The following is a 13,538-nucleotide window of genomic DNA, read 5'->3' as shown; positions in this document are numbered from 1 at the left end:
ATCTGTTAAAGGCCGCCTGTACTGGTCAGCTGTGTGTATGTGTTTGAGGCTGTGGTATTCTTTGTTGGAACCTATGGCATGAGGGAAGGCTGCAAGAGAAAGCAGCTGTTATAGAAAAGGGTGTGGCTGGAGCTATGGTTGTTGGGCATGTGAAAGAATGATCCAAGAGAGAATAGAGGATGGGGTTGGAGATAGGTCACAGTGAAATGGGAAGGGCCTGACATCCTGTGGGAGGATTCATCTGGATAGTCCAACATGGTGAGAAAAAGAAGGATGTAAAAGGTAAGGAAGTAATGCCCAAATATGTGTCATTGCAGGGTGTCACCTGACTGAGTCTTTGCAAGACTTTGAAATTATCAAAACCATATGGAGATGTACCTTACAATGCATGAAAAGGTCATGATAAAACCTGCAGGATAATTCATGTCGAACAGAGAGGCAAGTCCAACACTAACATAAACCTTCAAAGAATCAATAGTAAAACACAACATTGTTTTTCCCACAAGAAAGAAAATTTCCCTAACTCCCACCCAACCATCAATGCAAGGCACCCATAACTTGTGCCAGAACATTTAGTTCCCTGATTTAGATAGTCTCTACTAATAATAGTGATGTATGCATGATAAAGTGAAGCCAATCTTAATAGTGAAATCTAAATTTGAAAAACACTTTTTCATTCTTACATTTTATTTAAATAGCAATGGAATTGGGCAGAAAAGCTTTGGTTGTGATGCAGACCCTCCCTGTTTGACCAGGAGACTTTTTATAGCCCACCCATAACTGCATTATTATGGTAAGAAAAAGAGGGATCTAAAACGTAAGGTTATTGAATGTTGGAAGGTTCTATCAATGGACAGTTTCCCCACTGTGGAATTGCATGTGGCTTGTATGCACACACTAATATTTTACATTTTAATTATAGTCACTTGGAACTGGGGAAATGGAAGATGGAGAAAATGCTAAATTCTACTTGAGATGTTAAGTCTGTCTTCTTCACAGATGTTTCCACATCCATTGTACGTAATATCTGTCTGTATCAACTCAGGAATCTGTTTCCCCAATACAAATTCAAACTGCATTCTGGATCCACCAGCAGATCATGAGGAATCCCACCACTGTTATCCAACGGAATAGTTTAATGTTTTCCTATAATTAACTTCATTGCTTTTGATGCCAGCCTTATGATCAATAGACAGTCAGATGTGTAATGCAGCAGGACACAAATGTAAAGGGGCACCTTGCATTCCATCACACAGATGTCACTATTTATGAAAATCAAAAATACATTTGAAGCCCAATCTAATCTGGAGTAATCAATAGTTTAAACCTAAAATAAAACGAGAGCTCATTGAGCCTGACTTTTACAGCTACATCATTCTCAATATTATTTGTTAATCCTTCATCATATGTGCTACTGCTAATATTTATATATTTTGTTGGATTAAATCTACCCTCTTGACAGAGACCTTTAATAATGATGGTTTATATTTAATCCAAACATTATCTAAAATTTCTCAGTGATGAAATTGGATAAATGCACCACTATTTAAAACTGCATTGTTAATATCCTCTTGATACTTAATTTTGGTGGCATATGTTTTTGTAAATATACAGCATTGAAATATTTTGCTCAGATTTTGTTTCCTTAATAGGTGCAGTGAGTAACTAATACAACTGAACTGAATAAATCCACATTTAATATATATCAACAAGATTATAAAGTTAAGAGCAATATTGCTACAAAGAGGAACACTTTAAATGTGGAAATATCTCTGATATAGAAACACCGTTTTGTTTAGTTAAAAGAGAGAATAGAAAGCATACTTTATTATTCTGTGAAAGAGAAATCAGATTTTATTAATTCATCAAAGCTTTCTGTCAGGTTCTCAGTTTAATTTCAGTTGGTAACATCCATACCAGAAGGTTGTGCATTCAAATCCAACTCCAGTGCATCAACTGAACTGACAGTGCTGGTAACACTGACGGTAACACTGACAGCCAGCTGTACTGTCAGATGTGCTGTACTTCAGGTGGACTGCTAAAGCAGAGCACTGTTTGTACAGCAATGAGGTTAACAACATTACTGGAAAATATTAAACTATTCTGTTGGATAACAGTGGTGGGATTCCTCATGATCTGCTGGTGGATCCAGAATGCAGTTTGGATTTGTATCAGGGGAACAGATTCCTGAGTTGATACATACTGAAGATATAATAATGTCTCAGGAGATCTGAAGCACTACACTCAGGTGAGTGTATGTATATAGATCTTGTATGTATATAGATCTGGTGTCATAACTAAACATTTCTTATGTAAAAAAAAGTCATGGACTCAAGCAGTATATGTTTTTGAGTGATTAGACAACCTCAAATAACCCTCTTTTCACCTGATCACATGAAAACCTCTATCTACTTGCAAACCATGCAATAAAGGTTTGAGAGTGCTACTGACAGAAGAGCCAGGAGGGCTTCTTGCATTCTGATCAACATTAGAAATAGAACAGAACAAACGTCCGATTATCCGATTTGCTTGTTCATACACCCAAAGCTAGTTTTGCTCATGTAGAAGCAGTAACTAAATATGACAAGTAACTTAATAATAGTGCAGTGTTTTGGGATGTTTTGGAGGTTGTGGATTATTTTTATTTTTGATCATTTATTGCCCATTGAACTGACTGAGTTATTTCAGATGGCAGTTAAGCAGCAACAGGATTGAGATGGTCTGTAGGCCAGACCACGTAAGGATTACAAATTTCTTTCTCAAAAAGGCAACAGTTATCTAGATGGGGTTTCACAACAATCAACAATGGTTACACTTTCATCATTAGTTAAGCAAGAATTTTATTACATTGAAATTCCATAATCTGTCACAATGGGATTTGAACTCATGTTCTCCAGCAATAATTTGGGTCTCTGGATTACTAGGCCAGTAAACTGACCATAACACCATCTCCCGTTAGGCTTCTAAATGTAAGTTCTTTGTTTAACCTACGTTTTAAAAGTATTTATATTAATAGCTGAAATTTCGTACTTCTTTTGGCTAAAATCCAAAACTTGGTGAACAAGATGAAGATGAGTATTTGTAAATATCAAAATTCGGGCTATTGATTTGTGACATGCACTGAAATTCATCTGATTTTATGCAATAAATGGCATAGCATGTTTGTGTACAGATAAATAAATCAAACAATAAAAACTTGCATTCATGCAGCACAATTAACTGAGACCATAGTCCCAGGGCACATCATAGTAACATCTGATAAAAATCAATGGAAAGCCAAAGAAGGAAATATTAAATGGTGCAAACTGAATGCTTGGTCAAAGAGCTGGGTTCTAAAGCTTTACATTTAAACAAAATGTTTAGTTAAATAGTATTGACTTGTATGCTCCTTTGCAAAAGCTACATACAAAATTGCATCTTAAATTAATCTTTGATGAGCTGCTACTGTAGCATAAAGGTTAAAAAATGGTAATACCTGTAGCCCTTACGTTCCTGTTGTCTCTGGGGAACTATGGAATCCAGATTGGGTCAATAAAACTAAACACTGTGGTCTGACTGACTTGATCCATAGAGGAGCCCAGTGGAAGGATTTGTACCAGTTTTTTGGAACAACATTCAAAACACCAAATCAGTCGAAATTTGGGAAAATAATTAACATGAAGAATCATCTCCTCAGTAGTATTTTCAAGATTTGCTCGAACAAATTTCTTGCAGCACGTACAAGATTAATTACTAAGCTGAAAGCAATTGTTAGAAATCTACGTATTCTAATCTTAGAACATGTTGATTTCCTGACATGAAATCCAGGATCAGTTGTAAGAGAACATTGTGAGATAGTGTAGATTATGGCCACATTGCTCGTCATCTATCAAGGCCGTTTACTTTGCATTAACTAAACATTTTTTACATCAAAATGAGCTGACAAGAAATACTGTTCTTGCCAAACATTCATAGCAGAGACAAGACAGGTACCTTTTACTTCATTTGTGATCGGTCTTGGAAGTCTTCAGCTAATTTCCATCCATTTACTTAGTTAATGGACAGTTTATAGGTTTTAATAAAGAACAAGAACCTGCAGGAGTGATGTTAAGTTGTTTCGGTATCACCATGCTAGAGTAGAGGTCTACAGCATGGAAACAGGCCTTTCAGCCCAATTTGTGTATGCCGCCCACTTTTCACAATTAATCTAGTCCGATTTGCCTGCGTTTAGTCGATAGCCTTCCACACCTATCCCATCCATGTACCTGGAAACAAAACTCAAGTTCCTCATTCATAAAGTAAATAATAATAACAATGTACAATGTTATTATACAGTGACAATGCATGAAAAAGTAAAACACAACACAACTGTGAGTGTCAGTAGATAACTTTGATACCCTGAACTACCCTATAGTCATGGATGACTTCAAATCAACCATGGATGACCACTTCCAGGGCTAACCAAGAACAGACAATGCTGTGGAAGTGAAACATGTAGCCAGATCACCCAATTACCACCCACCCAATCCATCCCCCATGAGACCCACCCATTCTGGACCTATATTTTATTATTTTAGCGAAGTCCACAGGCAAGCTCACAAACAAATAGATCCTCTGAAACAGACAAGTCCCTTCCCTTTCCAGCCCCATCCAAATCTTGAAATAGAAGAGAACAGGAAAACAAAGTGAGTTAGCAGTACACAGGGCTTCAGCTTTTAATGAAAAGTGAGGTGAAATTTGTGATCCATACGATGAGAATCTCATATTGTGTTTCTGCAGTAGGGTAACACATAAGCAGAGATTTGTTTTCATTCTTAACACATGAGTGTTTTTAATCTGTGGCTAGACTTGCTACAGCAGCTGGCTGCTGAGCAAACTGGATGTGTAAACCCAACACCCAGAACAGTGTGCAATGATTCTGAGCACTCGCTGTTTTTATACCTTTAAAGCTGCTGTTGTTGCAAACTAATGCCTGTGACCTCTGACCCAGGATTGTCCAGTGCGTGACACACTGCAACATTGTGGTGCTCAGTGTTCCACAGAGGCCAGTCAGTGGAACAACTACAGCCAAAGATTCTTAATAACATCATCTTGAGGGACTTATCAAACAGTTCTAATTATACTTTAAAGCAATGATTTATAAATTAAGCTTCCATCCCAATACACTTTCATAGCTAGTGCTGTCTTGTACCTTGGCCGCATCTCTTTATTAAACCATGAACAAATCTGGGGATAATTTCTATCTAACATTCTTCATTTAGTATTGATCATCAAGCGTGTTGGAATTTAATTCCTGGAAGATTTAAGGACATGTTGCTTTAAGGGTGTATTCTGGGAATATGCCAAGGGAGAAAAAAATTAAATTAATGAGCAAATGTTTCTATATAGGTCACTCAGGATTAGAGTTTTATGCTGTTTGTTGTTGATGTTCTGCTGATTGGGAAATCTTGGACTTTTTTTAATGACTGCTTGGAAAACTCCCAGCTTTTGAAAGCATCCTGAAATCTGGGCCAAATAAGTGTGGGAATCTTTGGATGGGAAACATCCACATTTTTGCTACACAGTGTATTCCAAAAGATACAGAATGAGACTTTAAAATTAATGGCTTTCTGATACAGCTGCTTTTCAATGAAAAATGGCACAAACTGAGCACAATGGACCTTTAGGTTCCATGACTTAAGGATGAGTCTGATTTATTATGTACAACTAAATGTTGATCATTTGAAAGTTATTACAACACCACGTTTAAATAATGATAAACCAGCTTGACAAATGGTGCTTTCTGAATCTGCCTTGCAGTGCTATCAATATAAAATGAGTTTCGAACAATTATTTTGCTAAATAACTGAAATGAACTGCCTGAGAATATTGTGGAAACAGTTGCAATAGTGGAAAGTTCAAAAGGGAACAGTAGAGAAAATTGAAAGGGAGCAATTTTCAGTAATACAGAGAAAGAACATCAGGTAGACCTCAAAGGGCAGTGCGTTCAATGCATGGCATCACATATAGGAAGAGTAGTTGACCATTTAACCCATTTTGGGGGAGATCATGGTTGATCTATGACACAACTCCCATGTATCTGCCCTTGCCCCATATTCTTTAAAAGGAATACTTATTAGAAAATAAGTCAAAACTTCGGAGAGGGCATAGATTGACTGGAATGGTACCAAGGATATGGGATGTCAGATATGTGGAGAGAGTAGAGACAGTAAAATTATTTATCAAAATGCAGATTTGTTCAAGTTAAAATAAAAAGAGATAGTCAAAGTTACGATAGATATGGATAGAGTGGATAAGGAAAAAAAGTTTCTAACGTTAAATGGGTCAGGAACCAGAGGACAGATTTAACATAATTAACAAATAACTCGGAGAGAACTGAGGATTCCTTTTTATGCAGTGACTGTTTATGATCTGGAATGTGTTGTTCAAAAGGTTACCTGAAATAGATTTCAACAATAATTTTCAGAAGAAAATTGGAATCCCTACACAAAAAGAAAAGTGTTGTGGCACTATGAGGAAAGAACAGGATAATGTGACAAACTGGGTTTCTTTCAGAGAGCCAGCACATACCAGAGGCTGATTTACCACTTGCCTTGCTGTAAAATTCTTTGACATTGTCTCACCCTTAGTAAGTTTTGTTGATATTGTCCCTTTAATTCCGCGACTTCTAACTGTGCTCAGAGGCCTGTTGAGTGGCACTTCATTAGATGCCTTCTGGAAGTCCATGTTCACCACATTAATAGCATCACTCTCACCATTAACTTTCTCTGTTAGGAACGTAGGAATATTTAAAAAAGGAATAGGCTATTCCTGTTTCACTGCTTAGTGAGATCAATTTCAATCTGTGGTTAACTCCCTACATGTCTTTGGCATAAGTATCTCTTAATACTTTCACCTAACAGAAATTATCTATCTCAGATTTAAAATTAACAACTAATCCAGAGTCCAGAGTAATTTATGCAAGACAGTTACAAACATCGATCACCTTTTGTGTGTAGAATTGCATCCTAACATCTCTCCTGAATGGTCTGGCCCTAAATCTCAGACAATGCCCCCTAGTTCTAGAATCCCCAACCAGTGGAAATAGTTTATCTTTATTTGCATTTATTTTCCTGTTAAAATCTTATCTCATTGAAAAGCTTAAGCAAGTGAGTTGAAACATGGCTTGACCTGAACAAATCAGGTTGTGGCTTTTACTAATTAATCTGCATGTAATCAAGTGACTATTAACATTATCCCAAATTAATGTTTCAAAAATCTTCCCCACTACCAGGTTAAACTGGATGGCCTGTAATTGGGTTTATTTTTATTCCCTTTCTAGAACAAGGGTGTAAAACCAAAGGCAATTCTTCAACCCTGTGGCACCACCATGAGTCTAAGGAGAATCTAAAGAATTATTAGCCAATTATTTCTGAAACAACCAATTAAGTTACTTTGTCACCTTATATTTTTGTCCCGATCAAAGTTGGATTTTGACTTGTGCAAAGTGTTAAATTTTGACTTTTGTGTCTCTTAAATGACTTTGAGAGTCCTGTTCATCATGAACAAGATGAACTAATTTTATGAGAAAATAGTAACTTCATTACTAGCAGAATTAATGGATGTTTGGTTGTGATTCTCTTGGGAGAAAATCCCATGTCTTTAAAATGAATGCCCACAGTCAGCCCAATATTGTACTGCCTGCAGAAATTACAAAGCCTTTTTCCAAATTTGAAGATGGGCATTCAACCATTTGAACTTCTGGAAAATCATCTTTCTTACAAGTTCAGTTCACTTCGGTTTAGTAGAGGTGCAAGTTTTATGTCAAGGGGTTTTCTGTTGACATGTTTAAAAAAAATCCAAGCTATTAATGAGTCTTATGACAATGAGCCAAATTTATTGGTCACTTTGGTCTTCTGATTACTGACCAGAGATATGTTCTTTCTCAGATTCACCCTTGAATGGAAAGCCAGGAGGTGAGATACTTGCATGATTTTCTTTTTCTTGATGCCAGAAGTTTCAATATCAAACTGAAATGAAAAGCTCCTTGCAGCAGTCAGGGGCAGTCGGCCACTCTGAAACGATAAATAGAAGTTAACCTTCATTCAGAGGTTTCTTGTGACTATCAAGAGTTTTTTTTTTCTTGAAGTTTCAAATGGACGGTGCAAAATGAGATGTATCCACAAGCAAATTTTTCAGGCTACCAGCAGAGTTGCACTAACTGCAATATCTGAGCAATTTACACAATGACTGTGTAATCCTGCCAACAGCAGAAACCGCCCTCCCAGCTTATCACAAAAGAAGCAGGATGTCAAAAGCACATTGAAAATTTTGGAGTTATAGCCTGTTATCAGTATGTTATTTTTGTTTCTTATTATTATGAATGTTATTTGTTTACTCTTGTAGAAATACATGTTTGGTACTATGAATATGCAACATAATCTACCTTTGACATGCTATGCAACTGGTTTGGTCTTTGAACTTATCTGCGCTATTAAAAAATGAAAAATGTAGGTTCTATGCACAATTTCTAAAAAGGAAAAAAACAGGTGAACTACTTTCTTGATATATTTTGTCTTTACCGATGTTCTGAATGTTCTATGCTGTGCAATTTGAAGTATTAAGCCATTTTCCTCATTTTTATGTTAGAATTATAATACTTGCAGGACTTTCCTTAATTTGAAATTGGTAGTTTATGTTACTTGATGTTTTTTTCAGAAATCCATTTATTTGTTTATCTTACAGGATCTTGACATTGCCAACCATTTATTGCCCATCCCTAACTGCCAAGAGGACAGTTAAGAGTGAACTGCATTGCTGTGGGTCTGGAGTTACATGCAGGTCAGACAAGGTGAGGATGGCAGGGTTACCAAGATGAAATCAGAGGAGTAGCATTTGGTTAATTTCTTCTGCAGAGAGCCAACACAGACATGATGGGAACAAGAGTCTCCTCCTTAGTTGGAACAATTGTGAAATTTTTATTATTGTAGGCTCTCGTGAATCAGGAAATCCTGTAATCACTATATAACTTTCAGTGGAAATAGGGCGCAATTCAACTACTGGGATTGGAAACTAACATTAACTGTTTACACTGAGAAACTGGGCTGACATTTGCCAGTTTAATCAATGTGGCTTATTTCAGATAAACATCAATCAGTTCCAATTCTAGAGCGCTTCAATGAAATTTGAATGCTGCTCTATAGTTCTAATAATGATTTCCTGTCATATCACTAATAGAATAACTTGAAAAACAAAAGGCTTATTGCAGCATAACCAGTTTTTCTTTCTAGTGTTCAAATCCCTGGAGGGAGGTATGAAGCAATCTATCCTTCCTGGACTCTATCAGTAATTCCCAGTAATTCTACAGATTTCAGTCTGTTTCCTATGATGAAATTCAAAGGTAGATTGGATAATAAACTAAATGAAATCTACATATGCATGCAATCCTTTATAAGATGTTTCAGCATTTTATGGTTTCAGAAGTATGTACAGCATTTTTAAACTGCTACGAAGTGTCTCAACTAATGATACATGATACAGTAGAAACTCTTATAACCTTGTTATTGGCATGTTTCTCCTATATATTGAAATGCCTATCAAACTTTTCTCGAAGTGTTTTTACAATGTGTTATGCAAATCTAATCATTTTGATTAATTTTCTACTCACTTCTAATTAAATGAATTGACTACTTAATTGAGTCTATCAATTTAAATTTGGATGTAAAATTTCATTAGCTTCTATGGAATGCTGGAAGCGAGGTGAGGTAAGGGATACAGAACCATTTCAGCAGGGTTAGGGTTGCTGTAGTTAATATCTTGTGCAACAGGAGTGCCCAAGTCACACTCATGCCATCTGAGCCTTATCCATATTATTCGCTTTTAAGTTCTTTATCTATATTATCCCTCCTGCTCATGTCTGAACAAATAATGATCAATAGGTTTGTAGAAATTGACTGAGTGAATAACTTAACATTTTGGTCAAGAAATGCAATACCATTATAGGTGCAAATGTGGTCACAGGGTGTTGGATATGGTTGATGGCATTGACTTATTTCATGCCAAATCAACATGTCACACTGTCGTGTTCACTTTTTCCCACAGAGCTCCAGGTACACATCATGGAAATGGATTTAGATTTGGCCTTTAGATTTAGGTTTTATTGTCACATGTACTTAAGTACAGGGATGCAGGAGTACATCTACCAATATCATTTATTGTATCCGTTGCTCCCGATGCAGTCTCCTCTACATTGGGGAGACTGGACCCCTCCTAGCAGAGTGCTTTAGGGAACATCTCTGGGACACCCACACCTATCAACCACATCGCCCTGTGGCACAACATGTCAACTCCCCCTCCCACTCAGCCGAGGACATGGACAGCCTGGGCCTCCTTCACCGCCACTCCCCCACCACCCGATGCCTGGAGGAAGAACGCCTCATCTTTCGCCTTGGAACACTTCAACCCCAGGGCATCAATGTGGACTTCACCATTTTCCTCATTTCCCCTTCCCCCACCTCACACCAGTTCCAAACTTCCAGCTCAGCATTGTCCCCATGACTTGTCCTACCTACCTATCTTCCTTTCCACCTATCCACTCCACCCTCCTCTCTGACCTATCACCTTCATCCCCACTCCCACTCACCTATTGTACTCTATGCTATGCAACTTTCTCCCCACCCTCCTCTCATTTATCTCTCCACCCTTCAGGTACTCTGCCTGTATTCCTGATGAAGGGCTTTTGCTCAAAACGTCAATTTTCCTGCTCCTCAGATGCTGCCTGAACTGCTGTGCTTTTCCAGCACCAGTCTAATCCAGAATCTGGTTTCCAGCATCTGCAGTGATTGTTTTTACCCTGCAGGAGTACAGTGAAAAGTGTATGATGTCACCATCTTAGGGACAAAGGTACTCTAGGTAGGCAGTAGAGGTAATTTTTAGCCCCTATTGAGACTGGAACTAACAGCAGTCGAGTAGAATTCACACTTGAAGCCTGCATGCTCATTCTGCACTCATCCTCAAACACTGGCTGGTTTCCTAATGTCACGATGAGGAGGGTACACCTGAAAGTAATACATAGCCAATGGACCCAATTAAAAGCCTATTCAGTCTAGTTAACAGAAGCAAATTGGTATTTCCCTGCCTAAGGATGACTCTTCTAGCAACACAGAATGGGACCAATGGCCCAGGTAAACACAGAGACTCTCTCTTTACTTGCCCAAATTGGGCAAACATACTGTTCTCTATAGATAGGATCCCCAGCCCATACAGTGGTGTTCGAGCTCCAAAGGCCATTTTAACTCTGAAATATTTGAAGAGAAGGTGTCTCCATTTTGATATGCCCTTCCCTTTGTTGCCATGATATCCTGCCACTGTGTTGAGACTGGGATGCCTTTGATTGACTGTCCAACGTCAACAGCCTGTCCACCGATCTTGGTGATGGAACTCTTCCTGGAGCCTTTAATTGGTTGCTTTGGGGGAAAGTACACGGAGTGAATGTTAGAATCAGAGAATCGTTACAGTGGGAATGCAGGCCATTTGGCCCATCAAGTCCACAGAGACTTTCTGAAGAACATCCTACGATGACTCACCCCATACCCTATCCCGTAGCCCTGCATTTCCCATATCTAATTCATCCAAACTACAAATCCAGGAGACCATAAGATGTCGGAGGAAAAAGGCCATTCAGCCAATCGAATTTGCTATTCAAGCATGGCTGATAAATTTCGAGACTCCAATCTCCTGATTTCTCACTGTAACCATTGCCACCCCCCCCCCACCCCCAACAATCAAGAACATATCTATTTCCATTTTAAATATAATAAATCACCTAGCCTCCACACTGTAGGGATTCTAGACGTAGGAGCAGAAATTAGGACAATCAGCCCATTGGGAGCAGGAAAATTGACGTTTTGGGTAAAAGCCCTTCATCAGGACTGAAGGCAAGCAGCCTCCAGGATGGAGAGATAAGTGGGAGGGGGGTGGGGCTGGGGAGAAGGTAGCAAAGAGTACAATAGAAGTCCACATTCACCAGTTTCTTCATTCCACACCCTCCCACCTTACCCCAGTTCCAACGTTCCAGCTCAGCACCATCCTCATGACCTATCCTACCTGCCAAATGTTCATTCCCACCTATCCGCTCCACCCTCCTCTCTGACCTATCACCTTCATCCCCACCCCCATCCAACTATTGTACTCTTTGCAACCTTCTCCCCAGCCCCACTCCCTTCCATTTATCTCTCCATCCCAGAGGCTCCCTGCCTTAAGTCCTGATGAAGTGCTTTTGCCCGAAACATCGATTTTCCTGCTGCTCGGATGCCGCCTGACCGGCTGTGCTTTTCCAGCACCACTCTAATCTAGACTCTGATTTCCAGCATCTGCAGTCCTCACTTTTGCCATTCAGCCCATTGAGTCTGCTCTGCTGTTCAATCATGGCTGATAAGTTTCTCAACCCCATTTTCGTGCTTTCTCCCCACAACCCTTAACCCCCTTGATACTATTTCAGTCTTAAATATACTCCATGACCAGACCTCCATAGTCTTTTGTGGCAGTGAGTTCCATAGATTCATCACTCTCTGGCTGAAGAAGTTTCTCCTTATCTCTATTCTTAAAAAGTCTTCCCTTTGCTCTAAGGCCATACCCTTGCATCCAGACTGTCCAATGGAAACATCTTCCCAACATCTGTTCAGTCCAGACTTCTCTAAGTTTCAATTAGGTCCCCCTCACCCTTCTAAATCCCATCAAATATAGACCCAGAGTCCTCAAATGTTCCTCAAATGTTAAGCTTTTCGTTCCTGGGACATTTTTCGTGAACCTCCTCTGATCTTTTTCCAGGCCAGTATATCCTTCCTGAAATATGGGGCCCAAAACTATGCACAATACTCCAAATGTGGTTTGACCAAAGCCTTCTCGAGCCTCAGGAGCACATCCCTGATTTTATGTTCAAGTCCTCTCAAAATAAATGCCAACAATGCATTTGCCTTCCTAACTATTGAATAAACCTGCAAGTTTATCTTGAAAGGATCCTGGACTAGAACTCTCAAATCTCTTTGCACTTCAGACTTCTGCATTTTCTCCCCATTTGGAAAATAGTCCTGTCTCTATTCTTCCTAGCAAAGTACATGATCTCACACTTTCCCACGTTGTACTCCATCTGCTGCTACTTTGCCCACTCTCCTAACCTGTCCCGAAGAAGGGCTGATGCCCGAAACGTCGATTTCCCCTGTTCCTTGGATGCTGCCTGACCTGCTGCGCTTTTCCAGCAACACATTTTCAGCTCAAATCCTTCTGTAGCCGCCCTGCCTCTTCAATACTACCTGTCCCTCTACCTATCTTTGTATTGTCTGCAAACGTAGCCAGAATGCCCTCAGTTCCTACATCTAGATCATTAATGTATGAAGTGAAAAGATGTGGTCCCAACACTGACCCTGGATACTGTGGGCAACTTAGCATGACCAATCCACCTAACCTGCATATCTTTGGAATGTGGAAGGAAACTGAAGCACCCAGAGAAAATCCTCATAGGCACTATACCTGGGATCAATCTTTCTCTGGATTACCTCCATTGCTAGTGCATCTTTTCTTAG

The 13,538-nt window shown here is 39.0% G+C and overlaps 1 long non-coding RNA gene across 4 annotated transcripts in view; it reads left to right on the top strand.

The window, feature by feature from the left end:
- Positions 1 to 13,538, top strand: part of LOC140468876 (uncharacterized) — a 415,386-nt gene that overhangs the window by 30,871 nt on the left and 370,977 nt on the right. For 2 of the 4 annotated variants that reach the window (XR_011955865.1, XR_011955862.1), the window contains exons 3-4: positions 7,908 to 7,934; positions 8,704 to 8,809. This is a non-coding gene — a long non-coding RNA (uncharacterized lncRNA). Of the gene's footprint in view, positions 1 to 7,907; positions 7,935 to 8,676; positions 8,810 to 13,538 lie in introns of all 4 variants that reach the window. The other 2 variants (XR_011955866.1, XR_011955863.1) reach the window with 1 other exon arrangement.

The sequence above is a fragment of the Chiloscyllium punctatum genome, chromosome 48 (assembly GCF_047496795.1).
Source record: "Chiloscyllium punctatum isolate Juve2018m chromosome 48, sChiPun1.3, whole genome shotgun sequence".
Lineage (NCBI taxonomy): Eukaryota > Metazoa > Chordata > Chondrichthyes > Orectolobiformes > Hemiscylliidae > Chiloscyllium > Chiloscyllium punctatum.
This window is presented reverse-complemented; position numbering and strand designations above follow the sequence as displayed.